Raw genomic sequence first — 19,419 nt, forward strand, 5'->3', positions numbered from 1 at the left:
AACCAGGACTAAACCAGGACTAAAGAAGGACTAAACCAGGACCAAACCTGGACTAAACCAGGACTAAACCAGGACTAAACCAGGACTAAACCAAGACTAAACCTGGACTAAACCAGGACTAAACTAGGACTAAACCAGGACTAAACCAAGACTAAACCTGGACTAAACCTGGATTAAACCAGGACTAAACCTGGACTAAACCAGGACTAAACCTGGACTAAACCAGGACTAAACCAGGACTAAACCAGGACCAAACCTGGACCAAACCAGGACTAAAGAAGGACTAAACCAGGACCAAACCTGGACTAAACCAGGACTAAACCAGGACTAAACCTGGACTAAACCAGGACTAAACCAAGACTAAACCTGGACTAAACCTGGACTAAACCAGGACTAAACCTGGACTAAACCAGGACTAAACCTGGACTGAACCAGGAATAAAGAAGGACTAAACCAGGACCAAACCTGGACCAAACCAGGACTAAACCAGGACTAAACCAGGACTAAACCTGGACTAAACCAGGACTAAACCAGGACTAAACCAAGACTAAACCTGGACTGAACCATGACTAAACCAGGACTAAACCTGGACTAAACCAGGACTAAACCAGAACTAAACCAGGACTAAAGAAGGACTAAACCAGAGCTAAACCAGGACTAAACCAGGACTAAACCAGGACTAAACCAGGGCTAAACCTGGACTAAACCAGGACTAAAGAAGCACTAAACCAGGACCAAACCTGGACTAAACCTGGAATAAACCAGGACTGAACCAGGACTAAACCTGGACTAAACCAGGATTAAACCAGGACTAAACCTGGACTAAACCAGGACTAAACCTGGACTAAACCAGGACTAAAGCAGAACTAAACCAGGACTAAACCAGGACTAAACCAGGACTAAACCAGGACTAAAGAAGGACTAAACCAGAGCTAAACCAGGACTAAACCAGGACTAAACCAGGATTAAACCAGGACTAAACCTGGACTAAACCAGGACTAAACCTGGACTAAACCAGGACTAAAGCAGAACTAAACCAGGACTAAACCAGGACTAAACCAGGACTAAACCAGGACTAAAGAAGGACTAAACCAGAGCTAAACCAGGACTAAACCAGGACTAAACCAGGACTAAACCGGGACTAAACCAGGACTAAACCTGGACTGAACCAGGACTAAACCAGGACTAAACCAGGACTAAACCTGGACTAAACCTGGACTGAACCAGGACTAAACCAGGACTAAACCAGGACTAAACCAGGACTAAAGAAGGACTAAACCAGAGCTAAACCAGGACTAAACCAGGACCAAACCTGGACTAAACCTGGCCTAAACCTGGACTGAACCAGGACTAAACCTGGACTAAACCAGGATTAAACCAGGACTAAACCTGGACTAAACCAGGACTAAACCTGAACTAAACTATTACTAAACCAGAACTAAACCAGGACTAAACCAGGAATAAAACCAGGACTAAACCAGGACTAAAGAAGGACTAAACCAGAGCTAAACCAGGACTAAACCAGGACTAAACCAGGGCTAAACCTGGACTAAACCAGGACTAAAGAAGCACTAAACCAGGACCAAACCTGGACTAAACCTGGAATAAACCAGGACTGAACCAGGACTAAACCTGGACTAAACCAGGATTAAACCAGGACTAAACCTGGACTAAACCAGGACTAAACCTGGACTAAACCAGGACTAAAGCAGAACTAAACCAGGACTAAACCAGGACTAAACCAGGACTAAACCAGGACTAAACCAGGACTAAAGAAGGACTAAACCAGAGCTAAACCAGGACTAAACCAGGACTAAACCAGGACTAAAGAAGGACTAAACCAGAGCTAAACCAGGACTAAACCGGGACTAAACCAGGACTAAACCTGGACTAAACCTGGACTGAACCAGGACTAAACCAGGACTAAACCAGGACTAAACCTGGACTAAACCTGGACTGAACCAGGACTAAACCAGGACTAAACCAGGACTAAACCAGGACTAAAGAAGGACTAAACCAGAGCTAAACCAGGACTAAACCAGGACCAAACCTGGACTAAACCTGGCCTAAACCTGGACTGAACCAGGACTAAACCTGGACTAAACCAGGATTAAACCAGGACTAAACCTGGACTAAACCAGGACTAAACCTGAACTAAACTATTACTAAACCAGAACTAAACCAGGACTAAACCAGGAATAAAACCAGGACTAAACCAGGACTAAAGAAGGACTAAACCAGAGCTAAACCAGGACTAAACCAGGACTAAACCAGGGCTAAACCTGGACTAAACCAGGACTAAACCAGGACTAAACCAGGGCTAAAAAGAACTAGCCTGATGCTAAACCAGACTTAAGCCAAGACCAAACTACAACTAAACCAGGACCAGAACAGGACTAAACATGGATTAAACCAAGAAAAACTTGGTCCTGTTCATCTCCTGGTCTAGACCTGATCTAGTGCAGGTTTAGTTCTTTTGACCCAGTTTAGTCCCAGTATTATTCTGTTGTGAGTCTGAACCCTAATCCTCTAAACAAGAATATAAGATCATATTTCTTCAGTTTTAAGGTTCAGTGATTTTTGTGCAATAGAGGTAAACTGAACCTTAGGACATTTACGTTTGTGTTCATTTCAGACAGAAACCAAAATAATGATCTGATTTGTTCTATTAGAAGGACACAAAGATACTGAGATGTATTACCACATAATGACATCACAAGGTGGAACAGAAGAACTAGATTTGCAGGGTTTGTGTGTTAAACATAACTCCAAGTGTGTTTGTGACGAGGAAACAACGTTAGAACAGAGATCAGAAAACAGCCAATAATGTTTGTACTATTTCTGCTGACGAGCTCGTTTTTATTAAACAGAACCCATGCTAAATTCCCCTTGATCTTTCCCTCCTACCTCGCCCTGTTTTACACAATCGCTGGCGCTTTTACCAAAGGTCCTCCGGCTCTTGTTGGTTGCTATAGCATTCTGAAGCACCCTCGCTATCCCAGCCCCCACACACAGACCTGCTCCGCACTCATCATAAATTATCCTCCACTAAAATCGAGCCCGACCAGAAGCGAGGTGCTGTGGCCTACTTCGAAACAGTTCTCTGTGAGCGTGACTTGACCTGCGAGCGTGGAGCTGTCTGAGGCTAATGCGGGATAGCTGTGGTCATACGGGCTCAAGATCGTTGGTGTTATGCAATCTCTATTTTAGCAGGAGCCAGACTAAAGGTGAGGGCAGAGGTGACATGGGCTGACAAACTGAACACAGAGGGGTGAATTTCAAATGTTAGCGTTAGCAAATGGGCTTTTGTAAATTCTGAAATCTACTTTGAGTTTAACCTGAGTCCTCCATTAATAATAATAATAATAAAAATGCACTGGAATGCCTTTCCCAAAGCACTTTACATTATTAATTCACTCCACGCTCAAGCTCTTTATATAAATGCACTCTCTCTCCTCCTTCACCGCAGCAGAACCACCAGCCTCTTCAGTCTCTCCATTTCCTCCTCTTCACCAGTGTCATTTTTGAATACTCCCTTCAACCTGAAGGTGGTACAATCCCAGCATGCTGTCATTGTGCTCATGGGCAAGACACTTTACCCACCTAGGCTATGTATTAGTGTAGTGCATGTGGTGCTAATCTAGGACTAAACCAGGTCTATAACAGGACTATTTCAGGTCTACTCTAGGGCTAAACCAGGTTTAAACCAGGTCTAAACCAGGTCTATAACAGAACTATTCCAGGTCTAAACCAGGTCTATAACAGAACTATTCCAGGTCTAAACCAGGTCTATAACAGGACTATTCCAGGTCTAATCTAGGACTAAACCAGGTCTAAACCAGGTCTAATCTAGATCTAAACCAGATCTATAATAGGATTATTCCAGGTCTAATCTAGGGCTAAACCAGGTCTAAACCAAGTCTAATCTAGGACTAAACCAGATCTATAACAGGACTATTCCAGGTTTAATCTAGGGCCTAACAGGTCTAAACCAGGTCTAATTTAGATCTAAACCAGGTCTATAATAGGATTATTCCAGGTCTAATCTAGGGCTAAACGAGGTCTAAACCAGGTCTAATCTAGGACTAAACCAGGTCTATAACAGGACTATTCCAAGTCTAATCTAGGGCTAAACATGTGTAAACCAGGTCTAATCTGGGACTAAACCAGGTCTATAATAGGACTAGTCAAGGTCTAATCTAGATCTCAACCATGCCTATAAAGAGGACTATTCCAGGTCTACTCTAGGGCTAAACCAGGTCTAAATCAGGACTAAACCAGGTTTATAAAAAGGACTATTCCAGGTCTACTCTAGGGGTAAACCAGGTCTAAACCAGGTCTTTAACAGGACTATTCAAGGTCTAATCTACCAAGTCTATTACAGAACTATTCCAGGTCTATAACAGGACTATTCGAGGTCTAGTCATGTGGTGCTAATCTAGATCTAAACCAGGTCTATAAAGGGACTATTCCAGAACTAATCTAGATCTAAACCAGGCCTTTAACAGGACTATTCCAGGTCTAATCTAGTTCTAAATAAATCTAAATATGGACTACATCATTTCCACTGCAGTTCTCAAGATGAAATGATCCAAAGGAGAACAAAAGGTGGATAAAATGAAGTCAAACCCACAAACTGAAGAGCTGCCTGAAGGTTTGAGAAACACTGGTTTATTGTATTGTATTTTTAACTTTTTAAATTATAAATCTGCCTCTCCATCCATCACATCTCTGACTTCTCCACTTGCCACAAACTTGATAAACTGATCCACATCTTTCCTGCTTAATGAAGTCCCTCGTGTCATTGAAATACCAGGACTCAGATGGCCAACTTCACACTCATCTCATGTGTGCAGAATTTTGATGCGTACTTATGCCACAGACTGGAGTGCAAACATATGCAGCCACAAGAGTTCCATCAATTAAACCGGCTCCCCCAAAATGGCCACGAGACGCACAGAAATCAGCCTGTTTATGCGGCGGGCTCTGATTGGACGAATGTGGGATCTCGACTCCAGTGGTTCCTGTCTGGATGGCGTTTTTGTCACTGTCTAGTTCCTACACAAATGTAAATAAATGTAAATAAAAGTGTTTCAGCCTCCAACAGTTTGTAGAGAGGTGCCAAGTCAAGCCTCTGGAACATTCTAATTACTTTATTATCCCTGGATTCAAAGTACAAGGCTGCAGAACTTATAATAATACTATAGACTAAAGAGTAAAGTCTGTTCACTGCTGTTCAAATCCGTTTACTTTCTCTCAAACACTTTTCAAAAGACTTCAGAGTTGCCAGATTTAATTTCAGTTTTAAACTAATTCTGAAATCATACATTAGTTTGAAACTTTTAAATTCCCTTTAGTGTATTATAATGTTTGAAACATATTTTTAAGACAGTTTTGGACATTAGTTGCTACTTACTGGCAGTGGTAACTAATGTTATGCTATAGTAAAGTACTGTACTTAAGTAAAAAATGTAGGTATCTGACCTTTAGTTACATAAGTACATTTTATTGTGGATACTTTTTACTTTTACTTCACTAAATTTGAGAGCGGTATCTGTACTTTCTACTCCACTACATTTTTACAGGACTGAAAAGTAAAAGTACTTTTCATATGATTTGATGGGTTATTTTTACCATGTTTGTGGAAACAGTTTTCGAGTTTAAGCTTCGCTTTGAGCAAAAATAAAATAAATACCTACAAAATAAAAAAAAGGGGAGTGTGACGACTCTCACAGTGTTTGGCTCCAGTCAAATGAAGCTCATCGAGTTTAGCAGTTATAGAGCTGGGTTCCATATTTGGAAGTGTTTGCAAGTGTCATAGCAACTAAGGAGCCAATCCGGAGCGAAGCTGGTGAAGGTAACGCTGATGCTGTTGCTAAGTGCCTGCCTGTTACTAACGCTAGTGGGAGCGACCTCGGAGAGAGAAGGCTCCTGATTTGTCTGTTACTAATTTTCATATCTTGATTCACAGACACAATAGAAAAATAAAAACCCCAGGATCATGTAGAGCGGGTTAATATAAACATTTAAGAGCAAAATGATGAGTCTGACAGCAGCAGTTACAGAGAGAGGGACACAGCTTTTAAATGTAAAGTGAATTGAAGCCAGAGTCGATGGAGCACGCCTATGATCACTGCTTATTTAGAACATGGCAGCTAGAAGGTTAGCTATGTCCTATTGAAACCCAATAGTTAGCATACTGAAAAAATACATGTCAAAGTACACACCACTCACTACTATAACTACCTCTGCTGTGCTCTTCTCCATTGGTTTTCCAGTGCTAGCCCAGGCCCGCTGTGTTTTGGCAGAAAATCAATACAGAGCAATGAGGAGGTGCGGGAGGGGAGGAGGTGCGGGGGGGGAGGACGGAGCCGAGAGAGGGAGGGGGGCTTGTTCTAATCATCTGTACATTTACCATCACAATCAACAATCAAAGGCACGACCTCGCGCTTTATTTGTAGGCCCCAAAGGAACAATTTTCCCACTGTGAAAGGCAGAATTAGAGCCCTGGGTTCCTGTTAGCGGCTGTTAATGGCTCTGATTTGTGAACTGCTAAATGAGGTTATGTAAATTGATCCCGAATGCAGGAGCGGGCCCCCAGGTGACAGGTGCACACAGCTAAAAGGTGTATGGGGGGAGGGAGGGGGTATAATATGAGGTATAAGGTAAGATGTTAGCGAGAAGCAGAAGAACATGTACAGTTCTTGTGAATTACTGGATTATGGAAAGACATGCAGGTACAGCTGCGAATATTTAGAATTCAGATAAGTGGAAGTGCATATGTAGCTTTAGCTGTGGTAAATATTTGTTGTAGTTTTACAGTCAAGTAGTAGTTTGTCAAAAAAGTTGGAAGTCGGCTCCAGTCAAATGAAGCTCATCGAAGTTAGAGCTGTTATAGTGGCCAATTCAGAGGCAAGTTCAATATTTGGAATTCCGAATGCAAGTATCATAGCAACCAAAGAGCCAATCCTGAGCAAGGCTGTTGAAGGTAATGTCCTACCCACAACGCTGGTTTAGCGAGGAGCAGACACTTTACAACTCTGTCAATCAAACCTGTTGCTAACGATAGCAGGGGCGAATTCGGGGAAAGAATGCACCTGATATGTCTGTTGTTAATGTTCATATCTAGATTTACAGACACAATAGTGAAAAAATCAAAAAAAGATCATTTTGAATGGATTAATTCGAACATTTTAAGACCAAAATGATAAGTCTGACAGCAGCAGTTCAGAGAGAGGGGACACAGAATGTAAAGTGAATTAGAGCCAGAGTTGATGGTTTATATTGTATTAAAAAAAGTAAGTTATCTTTTGTAACTTGGTCACTTTTTATACAGTTTATGTTAGTTATTAAGAGCTTGTATTTAGGGTTGCACACTATTTGAAAGTTTAAAATAATAAAATTAATGTTTATGTTATATCGCTTCCTGTTTGCTCACTTCCATGTGGAGAGGAGCAGCTGAGGTGGCTCAGGCATCTGACCCAGGACATGCTGGAGGGGCTATGTTTCTATGGCCTGTGTGGCAGATGCCCTCCCTGTGTTTCAGACCTAGGACACGCTGGAGGGACTGTGTCTCTTGGCTGGCCTGGGTATTCCCCTTATCAGAGCAGGAGGAATTATGTCCCTGCTCAGACTGCTGCCTCCACAACCCAGCCCCAGATAAACCAAAAGAAAATTGATGAGTGGAAACTCTGAAAGACTTAATAATGCAAAAAACTATTTATTAAGAATGATTCAGGCTTGGTAACTACTTAAATAAAAAAAAACTAACGCCATAATCAGGTTACTGTGAAGTGGTGCAGACTAATCTCTCTATAATGGTAAGGCTGTTGGGAAACTTTCATTGGTTTATGTGGCTTGTCAACTGCAGGTGACCCAGGGGAGTCTGACATTGTTCAACCATGAAGTGAATGAAATGAGGAAAATGACACTTGGACCAGACTTTTGGGGAACCAGCATGAGCCATGAGTGTTGGCTGATTTGTCTATTCAACAAACCCACTGCAGTCTCTCCTGTGCTTTAAAAGGTACATGGGTTACTGCTGTTATCTTTCAGTTTGTTGGCACTGAGTAATGAGTTCTGACAAAGCAATAATGATTATATGTCTGTGTATTTGTATGGGGATTTGTCTGGTGTTGAGGGTGGAATACTAGTAGTTGTAGTTCACATATAAAAATATTTATGATATTCTTTAAAGGGGTTTGTACTAATTTATGTATTTGCCCCCCAAAACGTAGAGTCATAGACTGTATATATAAATGTACATAGCTAACCTGCTAGCTAACCTGTCGCATTCCAGATAGGAAGTGATCATGGGCACACTTCCAGCTCCATCGATTCTGGCTCCAATTCACTTTACTTTCAAAAACTGTAGCCCCTTTCTCTGTAACTGCTGTTGTCAGACTCATCATTTTGGTCTTAAAATGTTCATATTAACCCGCTCTACATGATCCTGGATTTTTATTTCAATATTGTTTCTGTAAATCAAGATATGAACATTAATAGTAGACAAATCAGGCACCTTCTTTTCCCGAGGTCACTCCCACTAGCATTAGCAACAGGTTTGATTGACTGCGTTGCTATGCGCTCGCTTCCTGCTAAACCAGTGGTGTGGACGAGAAAGGGAATTACATTCTGATACTTGCGATCAGATTCCTAATATGCAACTTTGAGTATATTTTTGAATTAGGTACTTATTGATAGCCCGGTAAAGGAAGATATCGTTTGATTTCTGTCTCAAGCCAAACTCAGACAGAGCCATCCAATCAGTTTTGTTTATTGGGAATGACACAAGCTCATTGGTCAACTGTCATTCAGAACTAAATAAAACTTCAAATAAATCCACAATGATTCCCAGTACTCTGTACTTTTTCCCCCCTTTCTTTTTTTTACCTCTAACCATCATTTTTGTTCTAGTAAAACCAGAAACTATGTTTCTCTGATCTGGCTAATCCACCTGTCAATCACACTGAATTCTGGCAACTTCTAGGCAGGCTTCTTGGCAGTCTTCTAGGCCGGTTTCTTGGTAGGCTTCTTGGCAGTGAAGACACTGAAGTCACTGATGTGGCTGTGTTATCACTATGCCAAAGGGTTATCAAAATCCTTTCAGTGTTGAGTGCATTGACTTGATACTGGCTTGCTTCTTTGTTGTTTTGGCCGAGAGGTAAAGGTGACGGACTTGAAATCCATTTGGGGCCTTCCCCTCTCCGCATGTTTGAATCCTGCCAGCAACGGCTTCTCCTGCCTCCACAGAGGTTTCCCTGCACAGGTTGGCATCCTGCCAACAACGAGAGCCTCTGTCTTATATTTTTAAAAAAACAATTTTTTCTTAAGAAACTTCGAGAGGACAGATACTGGTCAACAACAGTTGAGATTGTCCCTAATCCAGTTTGAACACTCAGCTTTCTTGTCAATCTTAGTAGACAACAAACTGGCAGTGGTGGGGTTTGAACCCACACCTCCGAGGAGACTGGAGCCTTAATCCAGCGCCTTAGACCACTCGGCCACACTACCACATGACCTCCATGTCACTGTGAGATGACTGAGTCACGTCTCTGTGTGCTCTCACTGTAAGGGTCCTGCCAGCAACAGCTTCTACAGTTCAAGTTGGAGAACTTGGCACAAGTTATTTTATCAGTGAACAATTGCGTACATCTATTTCCTTTGACACTGTAGCTTTTTGAACTGTGTGCATGAGAGTTTTTGTGGCCAAGTGGTTAAGGTGATCGACAAGACATCCACTGGGGCTTCCCTGTGCAGTTTGGAATCCTGCCAACAATGAGCAACTTTTTCATACATTTGTGAGGTCTTTAAGATAAAACAAACAAACAAATTGTGTTCTCCAATTCTTTTATTATGAAAGACCAAACAGAAATCACCACAATTTTCATCAATGTAGTGCACAACATCACTGTCCTTGATTAGTAAAGCAGCCAATAGGTTAAGCAACACATTCATCATAGCCCATATGATGTAATGGTTAGGATTCCTGGCTTTCCTGTGTGATTTCAAGGCAAGCTTGAGATGGTGGTATAGTGGTTAGCATAACTGCCTTCCAAGCAGTTGACCCGGGTTCGATTCCTGGCCATCGCAGTGTATGTTTTATGTTTGTCTCTAAGTGTGTTTCAAGTAAGTGTGTGACATTCATTCCGTCCAAACCATAGTCCTCCATAGCAAAGCATTTGCAAATCAGTAATGTAAGGTGCTAGGTTTAGTCTCCATTCTCTCTGGAGGCATGGGTTCAAATCCAGGCTTTGCTGTGAAGAGTTTTCTTTTATGACCCTCAATAAGATTATTATATTTTGAGGTTATGCTATCAACAATGTGCCCGTGGAGATGCTGTGGACTGATTAGAGCACCTCATACATGCAAAACATGCTCTCTACCACTGAGATACATTCCCCTATTGTTTCTAGACATGATTCTTTTTTTTGCCACCTTTGGCTACAATGTTCCCATACTGTGAGCTGAACCCAGGCCACCTGGGTGAAAGCCAGGAATCCTAAACACTAGACCATATGGGAAACTCTGCTGTTCAAGGAGAACAGTTTCAGTTCAATTCAATTCAATTCAATTCATTTTATTTTTGTAATGCCCAAAATCACAACAACAGTTGTCTTGAAGGACGTTCATGTTTTGGTTGATGGGGGAAACCGGAGTACCCAGAGGAAACCCATCCAGACACGGGGAGAAACATGCAAAACTCCACACAGAAAGGCCTGGGCGACCCGGGGATCGAACCAAACCTTCTTGCTGTGTGTGTGTAGTAGGTGTGTGTAGTAGGTGTGTGTAGGTTGTGTGCTACCTACACACAAAAACAAACAGGAAAATCAAACAACAGGAAAAATCAGACAAAACAAGAAAAATCGGCCAAGCAAGGAGGAGAGGGAGGCGGGTGGAGGAGGGCCAGGTGAGGAGGATGAGAGCCAGGCGAGGAGGAGAGGGAGGCGGGTGGAGGAGGGCCATCATAATCCAGGCTCAGTGAGTTTTCAGAGGTTAAGGAACAGTTACAGCAGTGTCTGTGTAGACCTTCAGTCGTCCAGGTCTGATCCAACTGGACAAATCGTTGTAAGAGTGAAGACATTTCGCTGCTCCTCCAAGCTGCTTCTTCAATTCTGGTCAGATTACTGGTGGCCACTGCCTTATGCCTTATATAATGTGGTCTTCTCCATTCAGTGTATTGAAGAGTGCAATGAGCGTTACATTGGAGAAACTAAACAGCCACTCCATAAGAGAATGTACCAACACTGGTATGAGAGTTCCTCTGGACCCCAGTCTGACGTACATCTCCATCTTAAAGACACTAACCACTCCTTTGAAGATAGTGAAGTTCAGATCTTAGTCAGAGAAAAGAAACGCTTTGAGAGAGGACTTAAAGCTATTTTTGTTAGGAAAGAGAATCTTCCTTAAACAGAAATGGGGACCTTAGACATCATCTCTCCCCCATCTATAACACCATCCTCAGACCCAGAACAATGAGAACAACAGCAGGTGATGTTTACAGTTTCAGTGTAGTTAGCTCCTCCCTTCAGATAGAAAGATAAGGCAGTGGCCACCAGTAATCTGACCAGAACTGAAGAAGCGGCTTGGATGAGCAGTGAAATGTCTTTACCCTTACAACAATTTGTCCAGTTGACCAGTTGTCCAGTTTTAAACTTTGTCTTTTGCGAAAGTTACAGCAGTGCACAGTTAGGGTTCTGGCTTACTAGCAATCATTTATAATATCCAAAAGTCTTCTGCTTAAAGTGGAACATTAAGTGCTGTGTGACCACGCTTGTAGGGTAAAGTACACATGTGCCTGGTCTTAATGGAACAAAGCTGGTGACGTCATTTTCCTCATGGCTCATTCAAGTGTAAGTACGTCTTCTTTGAGAACAGAGTCAGTATGCCTATATAACAGCTGAGAATCCTTTTTCTGCTCTAAAAAAACATAGACATCGTGAAGACATTTGGATGGATAAGTGTCTGCCCAGTTTGGTCTTCGTTCCTTTCTTTCCGGGTAGTGTGGCCGAGTGGTCTAAGGTGCTGGATTTAGGCTTGGCAGGCTTCTAGGCAGTCTTCTTTGAAGGCTTCTTGGCAGGGTTCTTGGTAGGTTTCTTGGCTGGCTTCTAGGCATGCTTCCTGGTAGGCTCTGACTCCCTCTGGTTGTTAAACATAATAAAGGCACCCATACATTGCTATTGCTAACTTCATACAACTTCATAATCCAATTCTAATCTGTCTTTATGATGAGTGAAAACTTATTGTACCACTATATAAAACTTGACCCAGAGCCCCCATTATCTCTAGGGTTGGACAGTGGACCAGAGTGACCAAAGCAAATACATTTCCCTCAGCACTTTTCCATTCAAAATCACACTAAACACTGTAGTTTGATCAAATAAGCCGGACTCACTTGAGTGGAATTACATTAGTCTGATTAAGCTCCTGTGATGGAAGCGCTCAAGTGCATCTAGCTCTTACTGATTAGAAATGTGGCCTGAACTACGTGTGTGCTGCTAAAAAGCCAGTTAATAACATTACAAGGATCCTTAGCCCTTAGCACTTTGTCCATATCATTACTGCTCTTCACTGCAGCGAGCACTCCGACTGGCCTGCACACCCTCACGGCTGAATCCAACGCACCTCTGGTTCTCCACTTTTACTATGTCATAGTTTAAAGCTGCCATAAGTCTGGGAAAGTAAGAAGCTAGAGTGGAACAAACAAACATACGGTGCCAATAAGTAGTGATGTCATGTTTAAACAGAGGGAGGGCCCAAAAACGCAGGACTGCACTGCCTTGTTGGTTGCTAGCAAGAAATGTATAACAAAGAAATGGTTATAACAGGAAAGGTTAAATTTGACAACATGGTGGGAAATAACATTAGACATTTATAAGGTGGAAGAGATGACAGCAGTTGTAAATGATGACAAATGAGGTTGGCGTGTGTCTTGTTGGGAAAGTGGGTTCAATATACAAATCTAAAAAGGCCCAGTTTTATTTTAAGAAACTAAGTAAATAGATAAATAATGTACAATTTATGGCCACTCCCTTTTTTCCATATGTGTTCTCTATTCTGTGTACCATTATTGTAAAATGTAACTTATAAAGAATAAAAAAAAAAAACCAAAAAAAAAACTTGAAACGATCTTTAATGTAAACTTTAACAAAGACCAAAAGAAAAACTAAACAAACAAATCCAAAATGGAAACTGACAATGGACCAACAAAGGGCAGAGGAGAACACAGGGTATGTATCATACACTGTTTATATAAACAAATGTAGTTAACCTGCTAGCCAATACGTTCCAAATATGAGGTGATCATGGGTACAGTTCCAGCTCCATTGACTCTGGCTCCAATTCACTATACATTGAAAAACTGTGTCCTCTCTCTCTGTAACTGCTGCTGTCAGACTCGTCATTTTGGTCTTAAATGTTTGTATTAACCCGCTCTACATGATCCTGGGGGTTTTATTTCACTATTGTGTCTGTAAATCAAGATATGAACATTAATAACAGACAAATCAGGTGCTTTCTTTCACCAAGGTCATGAGTTAGTGTTAGCAACAGGTTTGATTGACAGCATTGCTAAGCACCCGCTGCCTGCTAGAGTAGCAGTGCAGGCAGGAAGGGGCCAACAGTCTTGCTCCGGATTGACTGTTGGAATTCTGACACTCGTGGTCGGAATTCCAGATATAGAACTGGGCTCCAAATTGGCCGCTATAACTGCTAGCCTTGATGAGCTTCATTTGACTGACACATTCACTTTTGCCGATTAATCAACCAGAACCAACTCTCTGGTCTGATGGTCTCAGTGAGGATGATTTTTTTTTTTTTTTTTTTGAGTGCTCGACAGTATGGTATTAACCTTGTCTAACTCCATGGAGACAAGTTACAGGTCAAATCTGTGGAGGGGTGAACTTGTTCAATGTATCAATGCATATTTTTAGTGTGTTTTTGAGCAATAAAAACACCTGCAAATGAACAATTAGGAGATATAATTACGTTGAATGCACACAATTCAAGAGCCTATGTTTGTGAAGTATAAGGAAAGTTTTTGGCTGGACAAAAGTTTAAAAATGTTCCTCTGCTCAGCCAAGTAACTTTTTCAGTTCTAACAGAGCGTTGGTAAGAGGCTACATGGCTTAAAGTGGAGGAGCAAACCCCTCGTGGACACCCACATGTCTCTGCGTGATCGGACGTGGCTGGGGGCACAGAATAGAGGCCATATCTCTGTCAGTCTGCCCCAGGACAGCTGTAGTAACATGAGTAGTTTTAACCAGTAGGTTTGCTGTTATGGGGCTGGAGGGTGGAGGGTGAAGGGAGGAGTGAGGAGGGTGGAGGGAGAAGGGAAGAGGGCACAGGCAGAGCTGGAGGCAGTGAGTGGAGTGGCCTTGTTTGTGCCTCTCTCCTCTCCCCATCAGCCACCTGCCGAACGGACCAGGATCTACTCCACGACTGCAGCAGAGGAGAGAGATGGAGCATGAGACAGAGGAGAGGAGGGAGGAGAGAGGAGGAGGGAGGAAAGGGGAGGTGGGAAGAGGAAAAAGATAGAGCATGAAGACAGAGAAGAAGAAGGAGGAAGAGAGGAGGGAGGAGGAGAGAGGAAAGGGGAGGTGGGAAAACGAGTAGAGTGAAGAGAGGGAGGAGGAGGGCGGGAGTTAGAGAGGGGGAGGAGGAGTGGGGAGAGAGGAGAAGAGGGGAGGAAGGTAGGACGCAGGGAAGAGGACATGGGAGGAGGAGAGGAGATTCAAAAGTAACACATTCTTTTACAACATGGCACGTCCAGGATGCAACAGAATAAAACATTCTGTCTGACTCTAATAGTTCATGCGACTTTTATGTGACTTTTGTGTGACTTTTGTGTGTTCACTACAGTCCAAAGACAACACACTGTGTGTCTGTGTGTATGTCTTTCTACGTGTATGTCTGTGTGGTTGTGTTTGTTTGGCTGTATGTGTTTGTGTGTTTGTGTGTGTGTTTGCCTGTATGTGTTTGTGTGTGTGTATGTGTGTATGTGTAAGTGTGTGTATGTGTTTGTGTGTTGGTGTGTATGTGTTTGTATGTTTGTGTGTGTGTTTGTTTGTGTGTGTTTGTATGTATGTGTCAGTGTGTGTATGTGTTTATGTGTTTGTATGTTAGTGCATATGTGTGTGTGTGTTTGTATGTTTGTGTGTGTGTTTGTATGTATGTGTAAGTGCATGTATGTGTTGTGTGTTAGTGTGTATGTTTTTGTGTGTTTGTGTGTATGTGTAAGTGTGTGTATGTGTTTGTATATTTGTTTATGTGTTTGTGTGTATGTGTAATTGTGTGTATGCATGTTTGTTGGGGTGAGTGTGTGTGTGTATATGTGCTTGTGTATTTGTGTTTGTTGGGGTGAGTGTGTGTGTGTGTGTTTGTGTGTATGTGTTTGTGTGTACGTGTTTGTTTGTGTGTGAGTGTGTGCATGTGTTTGTTTGTGTGTGAGTGTGTGTATGTGTTTGTTTGTGTGTGTGCATGTGTTTGTGTGTTTGTTTGTGTGTGTGTCCAGTTTGTGAAGCGATTATTCAAATCAAACCTCATCAGTTAGTTGTTCATGTTACTTAAGGCTCGTGAATAAAAACAAAAAAAAATGGTTAAATTTGTATTTTCATTTTTTGATTTTGACCCAGTTAAATGTGTGAAGTGAAGCCCTGAGGGAGTGTTTTTAAAGACTTCACTCTGACACATCTCCAGTGTCATTTTCAGGAAAGTGCTGCTTTGTCTAAGTCAAACTCTGCACTCAGCACATCACACGTTTTGGATTGATGATGATTTGTTTTTGTCAGCATTGGGCTAGACATTTTTTTTTATTATTGTCCAAGAAAAAAAATAAATAAAAAAAAAAATATATATATATATATATATATATATATATATATATATATATATATATATATATATATATATATATATATATATATATATATATATATATATATATATAGAGAGAGAGAGAGAGAGAGAGAGAGAGAGAGAGAGAGAGAGAGAGAGAGAGAGAGAGAGAGAGAGAGAGAGAGAGAGAGAGAGAGAGATACAGAGGTAAAAAGTTACTCAAGTAAAAATAAAAATCACAGGACCAAATCTACTTAAAAAAAAAGTATTTAAGTACCTGTTTAAAAATGTACTTTAAGAGTAAAACGTAAAAGTATTTCACACAAGTGTTAAATGTAGTGATATAAATTTAGAAAGATACACATTTTGTTCAACAGTAACAATATGAATAATTTAATAATTTAATTTGTCTTATGAATTTTGTGTATTTATTTTGTTTTGCTCAAAACCACGGTTTTAGAGGTTTGGGGGTTATTATTACCACGGACATGGTAAAAATAACCCCTCAAATCATATGAAAAGTACTTTTACTTTTCAGTCCTGTTTAAAAATGTAATGGAATAGAAAGTACAGAGACTGCTCTCAAATGTATTGAAATAAAAGTAAAAAGTATCCACTGTAAAATGTACTTAAGTAAAGTACAGATACCTAAACATTCTACTTAAGTGCAATACTTTACAACTTGTACTTTATTACTTTCCACCATAGCACAAATCTCATGATATTAATATTCACAAAGATTGAGATATATTATCCACTTCTATTATCCAGTTAAAGATTATTTCATTACTAAAATTGATTTGCTGTGTTTAATATTAATCTCAATCTTAACTTGTACCGGCCTTTTGGTCTTTGTTTGGTCTGTGTCCCCTTGACGCACTCAGTCTAGTAAATAGCTCACATTTGAATTGAACACAGTGCAAAAACATGCTCCACAGTATGGCATTAACCTTGACAAATTCCATGGAGACAAGTTACAGGTCAAATCTATGGAGAAGCTAACCTGTTAACATATCAGTGCATGTTTTTAATGTGTTTTTAAGCAATAAAAACACCTGCAAGTGAACAGTTGGGAGATATAAATACGTTTAATGCACACAATTCAAGAGCCTATGTTTGTGAAGTATAAGGAAAGTTTTTGGCTCAACAAAAGTTTGAAAATGTTCCTCTGCTCATCCAGGTGACTGTCCCATTTCTGACAGAGTGCTGGTGTGGGACTCCACAGCTTAAAATGGAGGAGCAAACCCCATGTGGCCAGCTGAAACATTACACCCACATGTCCCAGAATAACTGTCAAAAACATTGCTGTTGTTCATATGTTTGTGTAGCAATCGAAATGGACCCATTAATCTAACACAACATTGCCCTGTAATGTTAGATGTTAAATAATCCCAAAACATACAAGAAGAGTGTCGGAGATGGTTTGTTACATATGCATCTGTAAACCAACCCAGAGCAATGAAACTTTAGTTTTGCTTAAACACAAGTCAAGTTTGATATTACAAACATGAGAAATTAAATTTGAAATTAAAGACACATCAGTAGTGTTCATTTCTTATTTAAATAAATCAAATAAATGATGACCCTCTCTGTAGCCTTTCAAGTTCCTTTTTAAAGTAAATCTTTTTTCACAGGCCAACAACAAAAAAACTAAAATTAATCATTTCATTCACTGAAAATTTGACTTTCAAACTATTAACAGTCCATGCCTGTGCAAAAAAAAAAGTGCACAGAGAAAACAAATATTCAAGCTCAATTTGCTACACTCTGATTTACACCAGCGTACTAGTAAGGCATTCTTTGTAGTATTAGTGGTGCATGCGCATTTGATATGATCTCACAGGCCAAATATAATTACACCACGGGCCAGATTGGCTCTCGGGCCTGAGTTTGACATATGTGAGGTAAACACACTTAAATTAAATACTGAGGTCTGTGGTCTGAGCCTGTTTCCAAGTACAGTTTGCAGTTAGGTCAGCCTGGATGGTCATTCTTAGTTCAGAGAGGTAACACACTTAAGGCAGCTCATTAGACCAATATGTAAACAAACAGGTGTGTTAGTTTCAGTGTAGTTAGCTCCTCCCTTCAGACAGATTTAAGGCAGTGTCCAGCAGGAATCTGACCAGAACTGAAGAAGCGGTTTAGATGAGCAGCAAAACATCTTCACTCCTGCAACTTTTTGTCCAGTTGACAGATTAGAATTCTTCTTTTACCACCTGTGCATAAGTATTTGAGTACAGGTAAGGATGATTAAACAGCAGACAAGTAAATGCAAAAACACAAAGGTACCTATAGCCTTCTGTGAAACTCAAGGATTAACCAAAGAACAGTGAGGCTTGAACACTTCTAACAACGAAAAAACAACACAAAATACTAAAATTTCTACCTCACCAGTTAACATCAAGTCTCTATACTGTTAGGCTGAAATAAATGAGCAGTTTTTCCCTTTCTCTCGATGGCGAGCTCTTGCTGTGTGGGAACATTAGCGCCTGCTCAGCGTGTCAGCCATGTCAAGTGTTACAGTCCCCTTTCCGTTTCAGAGCGGAAAAATATCTCCCCAGAAATGAATTCACATCCAAAGGGCTTGTCTTCCTAAAATGATTAACCCTTTGGAGAGCGCATTATTGAGATGTGAGTGCTGCCGCTGCTGTTCCGCGTGCCTTGATTGTTCCTGTGTTCGTCATTATAAAGAAACGAAATGTTGAATAGGAGAGGCGCATTTTCCCACAGTCACTCAACTCTGAAAAATACCTCTTTGTGGCAGATTCCCAAACCCGGGTCCAGGGTCCACTATGGGCTCTGGGACAATGCTCTTATGAAGGACTGACCCCTCATTGACCAGTTACTAAGCGCTGACAGCCAAGTTCAGCTGACAGGCAGTTTGTGCCTGACCAAGATGCCAGAACAGGAATTAGCACAAGGTTATTTGGTTATATCATGTACTCAGTAATACACTTTAAAAATACAACTTTTGCTTAAATGTTTTTCCATAATTGCAAAGTATCTTGGGACTAAAATGTATCTTACGTGATACACATTTATAGCCTCCATCTTATTTTTTATTCCTCACCTCTTCTCCATAGATCAGCACAATATTTTGGTGTTTTATTGTTCTTTGCCTAAGTGTCATATTTTTCATATATCTGTCTTTGTAGACTTTTTGTGAAGCACTTTAGGCAGCTTAAATTGTATTTTAAATGTGCTGAAAATAAATAAATAAAATTTAGGGTTTTTTTTATTTAAAAAAATCTTTATCAACAATTTTTTTTATCATGAATATGTATTATTTTTATTATTAGTATACTTCAAATAACACAGTTTTCAAATGTTAGTAAGTATTCTATTGTCGTAACGGCTAGTGCGGGTGCAGACCAAGGAGTGCAGACTCGAGGCAAGTTGACAGTGTTTATTTACAGTTTGTGCTAAAACAGTTTTCAATAGTTCGTTTAACACACACGGGGAGCAGGGAGCGGGAGGCAGACCACACGGGCATAGTGCAGAGCAGGAACGGGAAAACCAGGACCGAAACGAGGACAGGATCAGGACGAGACCAGGGCAAGCCAAGCAGGGGTTGTCCGGAGCGGG

At 40.9% G+C, this 19,419-nt stretch overlaps 2 non-coding genes across 2 annotated transcripts; one reads left to right on the forward strand and one right to left on the reverse strand.

Moving 5' to 3' along the window:
* Positions 1-9,431: 9,431 nt before the first annotated feature.
* Positions 9,432-9,513, reverse strand: trnal-aag (transfer RNA leucine (anticodon AAG)). Its single transcript has one exon. It is a non-coding gene; the product is annotated as a tRNA-Leu (tRNA).
* A 507-nt stretch (positions 9,514-10,020) lies between these two features.
* trnag-ucc (transfer RNA glycine (anticodon UCC)) lies at positions 10,021-10,092 on the forward strand. The gene has a single exon. It is a non-coding gene; the product is annotated as a tRNA-Gly (tRNA).
* The last annotated feature ends 9,327 nt before the right edge of the window (positions 10,093-19,419 follow it).

Source organism: Periophthalmus magnuspinnatus, chromosome 22 (genome assembly GCF_009829125.3).
Source record: "Periophthalmus magnuspinnatus isolate fPerMag1 chromosome 22, fPerMag1.2.pri, whole genome shotgun sequence".
NCBI classification, from domain to species: Eukaryota; Metazoa; Chordata; class Actinopteri; order Gobiiformes; family Gobiidae; genus Periophthalmus; species Periophthalmus magnuspinnatus.